We start from the raw sequence: 14,013 nt of genomic DNA, 5'->3' as shown, positions 1-14,013 counted from the left end.
TCGGTCTGACTACCAGCGCGACGCGGACCGGAGACTTCGGCTCCGCATTGTGAACACTTCACCTTCCATCACATCTCCGGAGCGCTCCCAGGTTTAACGGTGACTCGGGGTCTTTTTCCATCTCCGCTTTCATTCATCCTTTTTCTCCCCCTTCCCGCCCTCCGTCTCGTTCCTCCTTGCTGGCACTAAGAGCTCCCTGTCCTGCCCACAACGAGACGCGGTTGCAGGGCACTGCGAGCCGTTGCAAGGCGACGGAGCCGCTGCGGGGGTCCGCAGCCAGGCCCGGAGGGGTTGTGCCCTGCAGCGGGCCCTTTGCCCCATGCACGCGGCCGATGCCAGCCCCGGGGTGCCGCCGGCGGCCGTGCGTGGCGGGGCGTCCCGCTCTCAGGAGCGCGCCAGTCTGGCGTTGGCGCTGGAAAAGGCCGTCGCCCCGCGGATGTTCTCCTGATGGAGCCGGCGTTGCCGGTGCCCGCGGGCTGTGGCACCCGGCTGACGCGCCGCCGCGGGAGAGGGCGGCTCGCTGTGACACGTGGCTGGGTCCGGCCGTGCACGGCGGCACCTGGGTGGGGACCCCCCAGTGGAGGGGGGACCGGGCCCCCCACCCTGCTGCGCCCCGTCCTCGCTGGCTGCTCACGCGGGGGTTTTGCAATCGCCCGGTGCTGGCGGGGCCGTTTCGGTCGCGGGGGCCAGGGGACCCGGCTGCTCACTGGGGGCATTCCCGCCCCCTCCCCAGCACCCTCTTTGCCTGCTTTGTCCCTGACCCCGACAGCAAAACCGATGCCGCCGTCCGTGCGGCGGGGGGGGGGGGGGGGGATGCTGCCCACCCCAGGGGACCCGCAGGGGCTCCGCCGGCCCGGGCAGGGGGGGGACCCGCCGTGCGGGCGCCGCGCCCGGATAACACGCGGGGGCCTTTAAGGGGGGGGCGGGGAGCCGCCCCCCCGCCCGCTCATCCATCATGAGCTAATGCGCTGTCGCCATCCGGCCCCGCGCGGCGCGGCGCGCTCCCCGCCCGCCGCGCGTCCCCGCCGCGCGTCCCCGCCGCCGCCGCCGCCGCCGCCGCCCGGGGCCGCGGGGCCGCCGCGCGCCCGCGGAAGGCAGAGCGCAGGGAGAGCGAGCGAGCGGCGGCGACATGGGGAACACTCCCTCCCAAGGCAGGTCCCTCTCACTATGTGCACCCATTCTTAAGTAGCAGGTATTTTGTTTTTATTTGTGTGGTTTTGGTTTTTTTGGTTTTTTTTTTTTCCGCTTTGCTTTGCTGGTTTGGTTGTTTATTTTTTTTTCTTTTCTTCTTTTTTTTTTTCTTTCCTCCTTCTCCCGCCGGTGCAGCATCGCCGGCGCCCGGGCACCGCGGCTGGGGCGCGGCGGCGGCCGGGGGGGGCGAGGCGGCGGCTGCCGGATCCCCGCGGCGCTGCGGGGCGGCGGCGCCGGGGCTCGGGGGTCTCCGCGCTGCTGCGGCTTTGGGGGCTGAGCGGGGGGCTCCGCCGCGCGGGGGGGGCTCCGCGTCCCCCCCCTCCGCCCCCCGCACCGGGCCGGCGGCTGCTCGGGGGCCGGAGGGGCAGGAGCGGGGAGGCTGCGGCCGCTCCCCCCCGCTGCCGCCCGCCTCCCCCCGGGCTGCGGAGGAAGCACAAAGCGGCGGCCGAGCCGCCCGGCGGGATGCTCCGAGCCTCCTCTGGGGAGGAAAAATCTGCCCCATCCCAGGCTGCACTCAGCCGGGGGGCGCTTAAAATAACTCCAAATGCTGCCTTCCCCCCCCGCCCCCCCGGCCCGCTCCGCTGCCCTGCACCGAAGTGCATCCGCCTCGCCCCCTGCGCGGCCGGGGGTGACGAGGGCCGGACCCCCCCGTGCGGGTGTGTGCACGGGGGTGGGGGTGTGTGCACCAGGGTACAGGTGCATGCGCCGGGGTGTGTGCACGGGGTGCAGGTGCATGCACCGGGGTGGGGGGGTGCCTGCACCGGGGTGTGGGTGCCCACACGTGTGTAGCGTGCCGTGGCCAACCGCCCCGTCGGCGGGCCGGGGGCCGTGCCAGGGCTGCGTTTCGGGCGGCGAGGGCGTCATTGCCCGCTGGTCCCTTTGTCTCCCTTCGCCGCGGACGTCGCTGGCGCTCGCCCGGCTTCGCCCGGCTTCGCCCGGCTTCTCGCCTCTATTGTTCTCCCGGCTTCAGCCCCGGCGGGGCGAGACGGGCCGGGTGCCGCGGAGCTTCGACGCCTGTGCCCGCCGCACCCAGCGCCGGGGGAACGTGGCTTCGTGGGTGCTTCGCCCTGGGAAAGCGCCCCTGGAGCAGCACCCGTTCACGGGCGTCTCTCGGGGTGCGGGAGGGGTTTCGCCTGGGCAGGGAGGAGGGGGCGTCGCGGCTGGATGGGGTGGGAAGGGAGCGCTCTCCCCGGCTGGTCCCGCTTCCCTCCCAGCGCCGTACGGGGTGCGGGTGCCCCTGCCCTGCCATCCGCTGCATCGCTCCTGGGGACCCCAAAATCGCAGAAATACCGGGGTTAGGTCTCCCGACCGCTGCGACGGCCAGCCCAGGGCGCAGTGTGCTCCCTCCCGCCCCACGGCGTGGGGTCCCCTGCCCCACGGCGCGCCCAGCCCCAGCCCCAGCGCCCCGCCGGAGCAGCCAGACCCGCGCCACGGTTGCCGCCCAGCAGCGGCTCTTCCTTCATTTTAATGGAAGCATTTTCCATGTGCTAATTATCTCCCCCCAGCCTGCCCCCGATGCCGGCGGCGTTCGCGCGCCTTCGGAAGGGGCCCCCGCTGACCAGCTCCCCGTCCCCGCGGAAGGGCCCCAGCGCTGCAAACTGCCTCGGGGCCGAGGAGGAGGGTGGTGAAGGCCAGGGGGGAGCCGGCAGCCCTCGCGGAGCTGCCCGAGGGCTGGTGCCTTTGTGCACAGGGTCTTTATTCATCGCCGGGAGCACGCGAGCCCTCCCCTTCCCCGGCGGCGAGGGAGGGATGCAGGGATACTCGGCCAGCGAGGGAGGGATGCTCGGAGGGAGGGATGCTCGGAGGGAGGGATGCTCGGATGCTCGCCCCCGTCGTTTTGTCTTGCTCGCGGCTCCTCCCTGGGGACGGTGGCCAGCAGCATGGGTGGCCCCGGCCACGTGGGTGACGCTGAGACCCGGCGCGGCGGCTGCGCCGGGCTGGGAGGCGACGGGGTTAGCGTCGGCTCGGGCTCATGCCCGGACTCGCTGTACGACCTTGGGCAAGTCGCTTAGCTCCCCCGTGCCTTGCTTTTTTCCCCCTTTCTGGAAAAGGTGGATGAAGCTGCCTCTCCCGTGGGTGCCAGCTTGCCCTGCCCCGAGGAGGAGGAGGAGGAGGAGGGAGGGCCGGTCCCTCCACACCATCCTCGCTCCCCCTTCCCGGGCCAGCACGGTCCCGCGGCAGTGGCCTGGGCCAGGCAGGAGCACCCGCTCCCCCGTCCCCGTCCTCCCCCCACGTCCCTGTGCTGCCGCCACGGGGTTTAATTACAGGGATCAATTCTCCGCCACGCATTGATCTCCCCTGCCCGGCATCGCTCCGGGGACGGCCCAACCCGGCCCCGCGCGGGGCGGCAGGTGGGGGCTTGGCCCCGTCCCTGTCCCCCCTCGCCGCCGGGCTGCAGGTGCGAAAGCAAAGTAGCTCAGGCGCTCGCTGAAAAATTACTGGTTTGCTCCTCACCGCCCAATGGGGATAATAAAACTTTGCTGTCAGCTGGTTTTATTTTTTTTCTCCCTCCCCCTGCATGGTTTCCACTTTTGGAATAAATGCAAATGAGGACTTTTTTAAAAAAAACTTCATCTCAAGCAGAAGGGCTGATGGGGGGTGGAGGAAGGGGGAAGCACTTAGGGCTTGGTTGTTTTTTCCCCGATGCTGCGATGTTCTGGTTGCGAGGGGAGGAGGAGGAGGAGGAGGAGGATGCGGCCGAGCTCCCAGCACGGCTGGGAGCTCCAGCTGGGGCAATCCGGTGTGTGCCCAAACTGGGAGCCAGCGTGGTGGCCACACTGGGAGGGGAGAGGCGACGGGGAGCTGCCTGGGGTCCCGTCCCGGCTCCTTGCCCCCATTACCGTGTGCCGTCCCGGCGCTCGGCCCCCGCGAAGCCGCCACCGCAGCAGGACCCGGGGGGCAGCGTCCCGTCTCCGCAGGGGCACCGCCGTGGCACCGCGGTTTTCGGGCCGGCGGCTGCCAGGGTTCCCCCGACCCCCTCCCCAGGCTGCTCTCCGCGTCGAGGTCCCTGGGCCGGGCACTGCGATGTGACTCTCGTTAACCGGTCTCATTACCCCCAGCGATACCCAAGGCGGCGACGGGAGGCCGTGACCCCCCCCACGGCAGCGCAGCTCCCAGAGAGACGCTCTGGAGTAGTGGACCGGCTTTCGGCTCATTTTTGGGGGGCTTGCTTTTAAATGGGATGTTTTGGGCTGAAAGGGGACCAAACGCAGGACGGCAGGAGAATGGGATGCTTTTGCTGGTGCAGAGCGGGGACAGGATGAGATGTGGCAGAGCTCATTCCGCTGCTCCCCCTTCCCCTTGCGGGACCCCCGTCCTGCCCGCCGGCGTTTCCCGTGGCCACGGCACAGCGCAGGCAGGAGCATGGTGGGCCCTGGGAGCGCGGGCGGCGGGCACCCCGGGCTCAGCATCCTGCCCTGGCCCAGGCTGCAGGCAGTGCACGGTTTGAAGCACTGACATGTTTCAGAAGCCAAATTCCCGCAGCGTTTCTGGGCGTAAATCGGGCGCCTCTCGCCAGCGTTACCTGCAGCCAGCCCCGGCGGCCCCGACAGCGCTTCTTGCCACCTCCCTGCTGGCGCCTGGCCACCCGGGCTCGCCCCCCCGTACAGCAGGCGCCTGGTATTTTTGGGTGCCGCGCTGGAGCGCGTTGCCTGCTCCCGCTGCAGCTGCCGAGCGCCGGGGCCGCTGGACCCGCTCCCAGCCCTGCCCAGGGCAGAGCCGCCCGCGCTCGCTGCTGTCGCCGCGGGCCGCAGCCGGGCTAGAAACCCCGTCCATCTGTCGGAGGCGAGGAGGCAGCGCGGCCGCGCCGAGTGACACAGCCATCGGGTGTGAAACAGCCACCTGTCAGTCGGCTTCGCCTGTGCGGCTGCCGCGGCGCTTGGCAGGGCAGCGCGGGAGGGGCGCGCAGGGCTGCTGTCGCGGCGCTCGGGGTTTCGCTTGGCTCCGCGGTTGTGTGTTCGTGAGCCAGCTCTCTTCCCTCTCCAAAAAGAGAAGGGAAAAAGTGTCACTTTGGATCTTCATGCATGGAAAAATACAGCACCTCCCTCCTGCAATTAGAGCTGCGGGAACGTGTGCCGCGGTGGCGGGGGGGGGGGGGGGGGGCAGGGCGTCCGCCCCCACGGGCTGAGCCCGGGCGCCTTCGTGTCACGTCCCAGGAGACGGCCGGTCCCGCGGCTGCTGCTCCTGCCCAGGGAGCCGGAGCACCCGGGCGAGCACGGGAGGCTCCCGGGAGCCTCCGCTCCCCGGAGGGGACCTGATTCCCGGGGCTTGGCCAGGCAGAGGGGACGAGTGGTGCCTCCATCCCACCCTCCCCGGCTTCGCTTCTCCCTCCTCCCTTCCCGCATGTCGCCTCCGTGCCGGGGGGGATCAAAGAGAGCACGGTTTGGGGTTTTTCAGCCCTTTCCTCGTCTGCTGCGCAGGGAGCGAAGCCGCCAAGGGACGCTCAAGGGCGCTGCGATGGAGCGGCCCGCGCGGGAAAAACAGCTCCGGAAAGGTCACGGCGCTCAGTGGATAATAATGAGGCTCTTCAGCCGTCACCGGTCGTAAAAGCTGGCTGTCAGCGCCCCGCCGGCCCCGGGAAACCGAGGCGCACGGGGACGGCGTCTGCCCGAGGTCCGGGGCCCTTTCCTTCCCCACCAGCACCGCGTAAATCCTAGTCGTGAGGCTGGAGAACTCAGTCTTTTTTCTCATGGAAAATTTTGTGCGAGAAGAGCCACGTCTGGCCCACGCTCCTGCAAGCTTGCACTAGCAAAGCGCCGTTTTGTCGCTGCGGGGTCATCGCGAGGCAGGGGGGAGTGAGGGTGTCCTGCAGAGGAGCCCATTTTGGGGACCCGCAGCATCCCTGCGCTGTGCGGGGTCCGGCGGGTTGTCCCCCGCCTCCGGCCCCCTTCCCGTTCCCATTCCCGTTCCCACGCGCGGCCGGGTCCCGGCAGCTGCCTCGCCGGGTGCAGCCGCCGTAAACACGACACGTTCGCTCCAGCACGTTTCCTGGCACGTTACAAAACACGCCATAAATAATTAAACCTGAGCTACAATTATCAAAACAAACGAATAAAGCGCATTTAGGACAGATTTTCCACTTTCATTTCGTGCTCCTTGTTTCTTTCCCATAATGTTTTTCAGATTATTCGCTCGCTCTTGGTGTGAAATCCGTCCGTGACCCGCGAGTCTTTGCGTTCGCTCCCTGAGCCGTGGGGACTCGTGCAGCGGTGCAGGAGACCCAAACCCCCGTTTTTGGAGGCCAAAACCCCCCAGCTTGGGGGTTTATCCCAAAGGAGAGGCTAAGCTCATCCAATTTGGCTCTCCGTTGCCTTTCCGTGCTCGTAACCCCACTCCCCGTGCGCGATGGGCTGGTCACTCCCACGGCGTTCCCGGGCGAGGGAACATTTCGGGGCTGGGACAGCTCGGACCCCGCTGCCAAGCCCCAGGTCACCGCGCCGGTCCCTGCTCCCGCCGCGCCTGTGTTTTGGATTTATCATGTCTGTGTTTGCTCGAATTTATTTGTTTATTCCCCTCCGTCCCCGGCGCACGGCTCCGGCCGGACCGTGTTCATTCCTGAATCTCCTCCTTTCCTGTCCTTAACCAGGGCTCGATCGCCTTGCGGGAGGGAAGAAGCCAGGACTCTGTTCCCTCTGCGTAAAGGCACCAGGTCAGTACCGGGGCCGGGCGAGCCGCGGCGCCTGCCGAGGAGCCGGGCGAGCGCGGACGGTGGAGCCAGACGGTGCGAGGGGAGCGCGGAGGGACCGGCGAGCGGCCCCCCCGGGCCGTCGTGATGATGCCTTAGGGTGTTCATCCTGGGTTCAGCTGGCAGCTCCGAGGGGAGCTGCCCTGGTGCGTCCGTCTGTCTGTCCGCAGGGACGTGCGTCGCTGTCAAGCAGCGTTACCCCGAAACGGGAGCGGGGGAGCGAGATGAGGGCAGCGGCCCACGGCCGGTCCGAGCATCCCCACGGCCCTGCCTGGGCGCTGGGCGCTGGGCTTTGCTCCGGCTCGGTCGCTGCCCCAGAGCCGCACGCGCGGTTACCCTCGCGGCTCCCAAAGGCGTGCGTGCTCGCCGCAGCCGGAGAGCCGGAGCGGGCCGGTGCCTCGGGACCGGTGCTTCTCGTGCCAGCTGCCAGCCGCTTTTTGCAGGAGTTAGGGGTTGTCTGTCGCCCGTCTGGACGTTGCACCGTGCCCGGCCCTTGCAGTTTGGTCACCCAGCCCGGTGCGTGTGGTCTCCCACCGGGGACGACTGCGGGTTGCGTTGACGCCAACCTCTACGCGCTATGGAGATGTCGCATTACGGTGATGCTTTGCCAGGGCGCAAGTTTTCAGACAGTCTGGGCAGCTTCCTATTGCGATAGGGATTCACCCAGGGCAAGGTGGCGTGGCGTGGCATCCCCGGAGCAGCCCCTGCGCTCCCCTCTTCTGCCCAAGTCTCCCAGGGGAGGCTGCTGCAGTGCAAGGAATGGGAATAATTCAGATGCACTTTTTAAGGCCAGAAAAGACCCTTCCGGTCACCTGGTTTGACCTCTCGCGTGATGCAGGCAGCAAAAAGCCATTCTTGCATTGGGATCCGGAGATGGGGGACGGCGGGGAGCCACCAGCCCACGCACGGGCTGCTCCCGGGCTGCTCCCGGCCCCCGGCGCCTTCGCTGCTCCTTGCCTGCGTTTCTGGCACTTTGCTCGCAGCTATCACATCCCGTTCTGCCTTTGTCTGGCCAAGATTAAAAGCCCCTGCTCTCCGAAACGGCGTCCTCGCGGAGGTGAGCGCACAGACGGCTCTAAGGTCATCCTGCAGCGGCGTAACGATGCCCGTTAATGAGCTTGTCTCGCCAGAAAACGGGAGTTTGTGACCCCTTCCAAAAGTCTATTAGGCCGAGGAGCTGCTGCTGCGGGAAGCAGCGGAAGCCGGAGCTGCTCTTTCACCCCATTTCGGGTTTTGGCAGCAGGTTTTCCGGCCCCGCTCGGGTCCCTGCGTGGAGGGGGCAGCGGCCGTGGACGGGTGGGAAGCGGGGAGGGGGCTCCCCCCGGCCCTGCGCCCCGGGAACGGCCTCTTCCCGGCCGGTGCTCGGGAATCCTGCTCCGCTTTCCCGTCCTCGGCGCTCCCGGAGTCGGGGCGTTAAACAGCCCGTGCTGTTTCCGTGCCTCCCCCGCCAGGCAGCCCAAGGAGGAATAATTCACAGAGTCAACGGCTTTTTAATATCGCCGAGCTTCCAGTCAATTTTCAGTGCGCTCGTTTGCCTTTTAATTAAAATCATTGCTTCTCCCCTCTGCGCGTGCATCCCCCTCCCCTTCCCAAACCAGCACGCTGCCAGCCCGCAGCCTGCCTCCCCCTCCTCCTCCTCTGATTCCCTGTCCGTTTTCTTAAAAGCAGGGTGGTGATAACAGATGCGCCGCGCTGCTTTGCCGATGCGAACCGGGGCGGGTTCCCGGAGCGAGCGGCCTGACGGGGTTTGCACCGGGCAGAGTCCCGGCTCGCTTCGCCCGCGGCCGGGCAGCGTTGCTGGGGGGGCCGGGGTGCCCCGAGCCCCTGCGTGCCGCTGCCGGCCCCGCGGTGCCTGGCGGTACGTGCTCGCAGGCCTCCCTGCTGGTTTTGATTGCATTATTTTTAATGGTCTAGTGCAGCCGGGCTGAACCCGTGATGCATGCAGCTCGTACGTGCCTGCTCTTAGCTGCTGTCTCGGTGGTGCCATCTCCTACCTGCTGCAAGGGAGCCGAGGGCCGGCGGCGGGGGAGCTCGCAGCCGGGCCGAGGATGGAGCGGATGCAGGGGATGCACCCGGCGCCAGGCGGATGTTGCCACCGCGGAGCGAGCAGGGAGCAGGGGTGGCCCCCGCCGCCAGCCGCCCCCCGCTTCGCCCCCACCCCGGGTGCAGATGTTAGCAGCATCCGTGTCGCCCAGGGCCGGTAATTCACCTCGCAGGAACCGATAAACGGGAATGATTCAGAGTCGTTTAGCGGCTCCTGCTCGGGAAGACGAAGAGACCGGGACCTCAATTAAGCTATGTGTAAATTGTTAATTTAAGCATTTCACTCAGATGCCTTAAATTGTTCCCTCCTGCAGCTTACAAATGGGTAAAGAGCACAGAAGTACAAATGGAGCGGTGGGGAAATGCCATTCAGTCACCGGTTTCGGCAGTGGTAATAGCACTGTAGCTAGCAGCACTTTGGCTTAACTCGGGGGAAACCGGGGTGTTCCTGGGCGCCAGACCAGCGCGGGGCCGCGGGGCCGGTGGTCAGAGCCCCCTCCGGACACCCCCGTCCGACGAGCGCTCCTGCAGAGCTCGAACCCCCGGTTTGGCTATTGCCTGTTTATAGCGATATGTATATGTATTTAGAAGTATATCCCTGTTTCTGAGAGCGGCGGCTGCCCGTGCTGTGCCGTGCTGCACCGTGCCGCCGCGATGCAAAGGGCTTTTCAGCGGCAGGTCTGGGGGGGGAAGGATCCGGCCCCCGGGCTCGCGGCTCCCGCAGCCTCGCGTAGCCCCGCGCTCTGGGCGTATAATGGGCGCGCTGTGGCCGGGCCGGGCGCGCGGCGGCTGCAGCGTTGGCCGATGACTGCCCCAGTGTTTGCCGGGCCGCCGCGGCCGGCGGTGCCGCGCCGGAGCCTGGCTGCACTGTGCCCGGGGCGGCGCGGAGATGCCGCGAGGTCTCCTCCGGGAAGGGCTCACGGGCTGAACGGGGATGAGTGGGGCTGGCGCGGGGAATCAGCTCAGGGCTCCCTCCCGCAGCCGGTGAACCCGCGCAGGTGCCGCGCATCCTCCCTCGCGGCCGGGGCGAGATGCAGAAATGTTGCCCCGACACCTTAGCGGCTTTTGCCAGCCTCTCGCTGGGATTTGTCCCGTTGGTGCGTAGCTCCCCGGCCAAGCGGGTCGCGGGGCGAACGAGGGCGAAGTGGTGCCCTGGCACAAGACCGTTTGCAGGCGCAGACGTCGGAAAACGTCCAGCATCCAAAGCGGGAAGCGCTTCCCTTGGATGCAAGGGCGGGCGCCCACCTCCCCTCCCGAGCAAGCCCAGTGGTGATGCTGGGCTGCGAGCGGAGCTCGTGGCACCCCTTGCCATGGCCACGGCAGGACCCGCTGCGTGCGTCCCCTGCGGGACCCCCCCCAGGGACCCCGTGGGACCCCCCTGCCTCCTGCGCTGCCCCCCGGCTCCTGCCGCTGCTCTGCTCTCTGCCGCCTCTCCCCCCTTGCCCTGTCTCCGACGCCGTGAAAGGGAGGGGAAAAGAGGGAAGGACTGAGACCGAGGTGGGGAAACCTGCGGGGAGGGAGAGGAGAGGGGCAGGGGGCTGCACAGGCGCAAGCCAGCGTCCGCGATTTCTCTGCCACCGATGTCAGAAGAAATTCCCCTCGCAGCCGCGCGTGCCCCGGGGCCGTTTCCCGTGAAACGCGGCTGTTTCCTAGGCTTCCAGCGAGCTGGTCAGCAAAGTGCCCTCGGGTGGGTCTTAAATCTGTGCAAATCGCGTTTCTGTGCAAATTTGGATATCGAATACTTTGGGCAGGTGGAAACTGAGCTCTCGACCGACCGGCCGGGCGGGCAAGCAGAGCCGCGTGCTCTCCGGGCAGCGCTGGCTTTTAATTGCGTTTGCTAAGTGAAGCGAGCGCCGGGCAGGGCCGCCCCGTGCGACGGCCGGCCCCAGGGCAGCCCGCGGCGCTGCTCCAGCCTCCGGGCGCGGGAGCCGGCCGGGAGCGGCGCGGGGCGAGCGGGAGCCGTCGGCGGGCGCGGGATGGATGTGCACTGGCTGCTGGCGCCCGGCCCATGTGATTTGTTTGAGGGGGCACAGTGACATTTCAAGCAGGGGAAAAAAAAAATACCCAGAGACACACGGGGAGCTTGGAAACGCCGGAGCCAGGAAAAGCGAGCGGGAGCGACAGCCATGCACGCCGCGGAGGAATAAAACCAGGCAGGGGGGGAACCTGCGGGGCAGGGAAGGGATGTGAGCGCCAGCCCCAGCTCGGGGCCGGGAGGATGCAATGGCCCCCGGCGCGGGAAGCGGAGCGGCGCGCGGCAGCCCTGGAGCTGGCGGCAGAGCCGGCAAGCTGGCACTCGCCCCTCGCTAGCTCGGCAGCAGCAGCAGGAGCCGGCGCCGGGCGAGTGCCGGGCTCGGAGCCGCCCGCGGACGCAGCTGCGGACGCGGCGTGAGAGCCGGTGCCGCGCCGCCAGGTCGGTAGCATCCACCCTCGCGCTGCGTGCATGCTTGATAACGAACCGAGGCGGTGTTTAATTAACCTAAAAAGCTCACGCGACTCGATACGTCTCCTTAGATTTAGCTTGACGGAGCCGGCGCGTTGCTTTAAATGCCGAGCGCTTAGCGAAGCCGTGTTTGCCGGGGATGAAGCGCGTGCGATGAGGTGCGTGTGTTTGTCGCGCAGATTCGGCCGCCCGCCGCGGCGCAGCCATGCTTCCCCGCCGGGCGCAGCCGGCACCAGGAGCAGCGCGGAGCCCCCGCGAGCCGCGGCGCTGCCGGCCGACGCCGCTCCTGCCGGGTACGCACCGGGGCGGGGGGGGGCCGGGGCGCGCCGAGCCGAGCCGCTGCCCTCGTTTCGCTCCGGCGACCGTGGCGGATGCAGCAGCCCTGGGATGAGGATGGAGGGGGGAGCATCCCGAAACGCGGGGCTGGGGCGAAGGCACGGCTCAGCCTGCACCGCTGCACCGCTGCCGTTTGCGGCCCTGAAAAGGCTTTCGGGGTATTTGAGCATCCACAGCCGCAGCACGATGGGGCTCCCGTCCCGCTCGGCAGTGCGGAAAGGGCCGTTCCCACCTCTCCCGTCCGCCCGCGCGAGCCGCAGCGTCGCTCCCGTCCCCCCGCCGGGGAAGTTGCGTGTGGCCTGGGGATGCAACCAGCAAAAATCATCTAAAAAGGCAGTGGCCGAGGCAGAGCCTTAGCATCTCCCGATTTCTGCCCCGTTGGAGCACAGAGGTGGGAGACGCACGCGAAGCCGGGGCCGGCCCGGGCGGAGGGGGAGCCCCTGCCCCGGAGCCCGGCTCGGCGCGAGGCCAAGCGGAGGCAGCGCCGGTGCCGCAGCTCTGTGCTGCCTCCCCGAGCCCTAAATCACGGCAGGAGCCAAGTCCTCGAAAGAGCTCGGTTCCCACGTGCCAAGGCGAGTACGGGCCGAGGCTCGGCGGGGCTCAGCACAGCACAGCTCTCCGGTGCATTTAGCAAAAAAAAACCCCTGTCCGACGGCCCTGCTCCGCTGCGGAGCAGGAGGCGCTTCCCGCGCCGGCGGCACGGACGCACCCCGGCAGCAGCCGTGCCAGCACGGCTCCCCCCGCCGCTCGGCGCCCCGGCTAGCAGGAAGCATCGATTCGGTGTCTCGAGGGGCAGGTTATCGCTCTCCTGATAGATCGGAATCGCTTTCCAGGGCGATTTGCCGGAGCAGCTCGAGGGCAGCGAGGCTGGGGCAGCCGGAGCCCCCGCTGCAACCCGGCGGTGCCGGCGCGGAGCCGGGTGCCCCGGGCAGCGCTGCCGGCTCCCTTCGGGAAGTCGAGCCGGGCAGGTGCTGCCCAGGCGGGAGGTGCGGGAGGGCGGCAGCGGCGGTGGCTCGGGCGGCGCGGCAGGGAAGGGGTTAGCACAAGGCGCGAGCGGCCGGTGGCATCGCGCTCTTCCCTTAATGGCCGGATGCGGAGGCATCTCATCGCTCCGAGGGGCTGCTGTTCTTCTGCCTCCCGCTCTCCCCAGCGCAATCTCTCCTCCCCGCATCCCCCCCCTTTGTACGATTGCTTTCTCGGACTATTTTTCATGCTCCGCTGACTGCCACGGCTTTCACGGCCCGCGTGAGCCGCGCTGCCTCGGGAAGATTTATGAAACTGCAGTAATAAACTGTGTTTGAAAGATCCTCCGTATGATAAATCCCCGGCGAGCTCCGGGCGGTGGGATGCAAGCGGACCCCGCCGCGGTGCCGCGGGCGACCCGGCCGGCGCGTGGGCCCGGCGTGGCCCTCGCGGGGCGGCCGCCCTGGCGCTCGGCCCACTTCCCGGGGCCCCTCGCGGCCGCCGTGCCCGGCGCGGGAGCCGGGAGCTGCCGGGAGCCGGCTGCGGAGCGCGGGGCTCCCGCGGCGGCGGCGTGCGGCTCCCGCCGGCGGCCCAAGCCCGGGGCTGGCGGCGGCCCGGGGAGGAGGGGACGGCCGCATCCTGCTAGGAGCTGCGGCGGGGGCCGCGCGGAGGCACCGGCAGGTAAGGGAGGGGGTGAATCAGCACCGTGAGCCGTGTTCCTGTAACCCCCCCGCTGCCGCGGAGCCGCTGGCTGGATTTTCCCGGGATTTCTGCCGTTGGTTCCCCGTCCGTGCATCCATCGCGCCCGGGGGGCGGCGGGGGAGCTCCATGCCTGCGGCAGCCCGGGCGAGACGCGGTGCCGGTGGGGTGTCCCAGCCCCGGTGGGGTGTCCCGGCCCCCGCGGCACCCGGCTCCGTGCTCCCCCGGTGCCGGTCGCGCGGGGCTTTGCAAATCATCCTTTTTAGCGGTGGGGAGAGCGACAGCGAGCCGGCGCGTTGCGCTGCCCGAGCGTGTGATTGCGGAGCGGGGAGCTGCATGCTGATGTGCCGCGGCAGCCGCCGGAGGAGGAGGAGGAGGAGGAGGAGGAGGAGGAGGGTGGGCAGGAGGTGGCCATGGGGGCCAGGGCAGCCCGAGGAGGCGGCTGCAGGGACAAGAGCAGCTCGGGTGGCACCCGGACCCCGCTGCCCCGTGCTCCCACACAGCGCATCCCTCGCAGCCGGCTCCTGGCGAGGCCGAAGGGCCGGTGCCGCCTGGCCCTGCGCTCCGCTCGCCGCCTCGGCCCGTCCTGCAGCGCCCGTGGGGGCCGGCAGCTTTCGGGGTGTCCCTTGCCCAAGCCCTTGGGGTGTGCCATTCC

General features: G+C 68.6%; 1 protein-coding gene across 9 annotated transcripts in view; it reads left to right on the top strand.

The window, feature by feature from the left end:
* The first annotated feature begins 1,103 nt into the window (after positions 1-1,103).
* Positions 1,104-14,013, top strand: part of SRCIN1 (SRC kinase signaling inhibitor 1) — a 64,882-nt gene continuing 51,972 nt past the window's right edge. For 4 of the 9 annotated variants that reach the window (XM_064524675.1, XM_064524676.1, XM_064524677.1 and 1 more), the window contains exons 1-2: positions 1,105-1,192; positions 6,776-6,838. The gene's annotated coding sequence lies outside the window, so the exon portion shown is untranslated. Of the gene's footprint in view, positions 1,193-6,775; positions 6,839-14,013 lie in introns of all 9 variants that reach the window. The other 5 variants (XM_064524679.1, XM_064524678.1, XM_064524683.1 and 2 more) reach the window with 4 other exon arrangements.

The sequence above is a fragment of the Dromaius novaehollandiae genome, chromosome 22 (genome assembly GCF_036370855.1).
Source record: "Dromaius novaehollandiae isolate bDroNov1 chromosome 22, bDroNov1.hap1, whole genome shotgun sequence".
NCBI classification, from domain to species: domain Eukaryota; kingdom Metazoa; phylum Chordata; class Aves; order Casuariiformes; family Dromaiidae; genus Dromaius; species Dromaius novaehollandiae.
The sequence above is the reverse complement of the archived record's forward strand: the minus strand, read 5'-3'. Positions and strand labels throughout refer to the sequence as shown.